This window comes from Triticum aestivum, chromosome 6B (genome assembly GCF_018294505.1).
Source record: "Triticum aestivum cultivar Chinese Spring chromosome 6B, IWGSC CS RefSeq v2.1, whole genome shotgun sequence".
Classification (NCBI taxonomy): Eukaryota; Viridiplantae; Streptophyta; class Magnoliopsida; order Poales; family Poaceae; genus Triticum; species Triticum aestivum.
Genome location: NC_057810.1, coordinates 722217994 through 722218868, shown reverse-complemented (window position 1 = coordinate 722218868; position 875 = coordinate 722217994).

The following is an 875-nucleotide window of genomic DNA, read 5'->3' as shown; positions in this document are numbered from 1 at the left end:
AAATATCTTTGTGAGCCAGCAATGAGTTTCATATTTTTTTGGTATGATACTACTATTTTAGCTATTTAATGAGTTTGTTTTTCCGCTGACATGTGTGTCCAAAGCTTGCATTCACACTCGTATATTTCATTCTCTGGGTCAGGTACAACCTGGAATTCATGCTTTCACCAGGAAAATCTTTCTTCATCATCATGGCCAACCTTGTTGTGGTAGTACACAAGGTACTTAGTGGGCTCTGCTGTAGGTTTTGCGCGAAATAGCATGGCTTTTCTCATCCTAGTCCTCATCTCGGTGTACAAGGCTCTCGTGTACTTGATAGACATGTCTTCCTCGTAGCCGTAAGCTGTTTTTGTCATAGGATTGGTCTACACATGTCAAAAAATAAGATTATAGTCGAAGCAGAGTCATGGGTTTCATTTTTTTAAATTCAAAGTGCACATGTCGAAGGAAAACACAATATGATGGGGTTGTTTTTTTGTCTTCATACCATGCTGGTCATTGTCTGCTCGTTCTTCTTCTGCATCCGAGTTTGTATGCAAGCATTTACCCACCTAGCAAACTTGTGCAGGTTCTGGGTCCCCTTGACAAACCCTTTCTTGAGCACGTGGTTCATGCTCTCACTTTGTTGTGTGGAAGTCATTCTAGCACAGAAAATTTTCTTGTAATATGCTGAAATCCACATTTTCCTATCACTTCACACCTGTATCATCATCTGGTCTTTCTCTAGGTTGTACTTGTGCACGAGTTCAGCCCAGGCAGCTTCAAACTCCGTTGGCATTAGTGGCCAGTTTAATATAGCTGTGAACTCCTCTTTGAATGTTTTATACTTTTTGTACAGCAACGCGAGGTATTCCATGTACTTCTTCATGATGTGC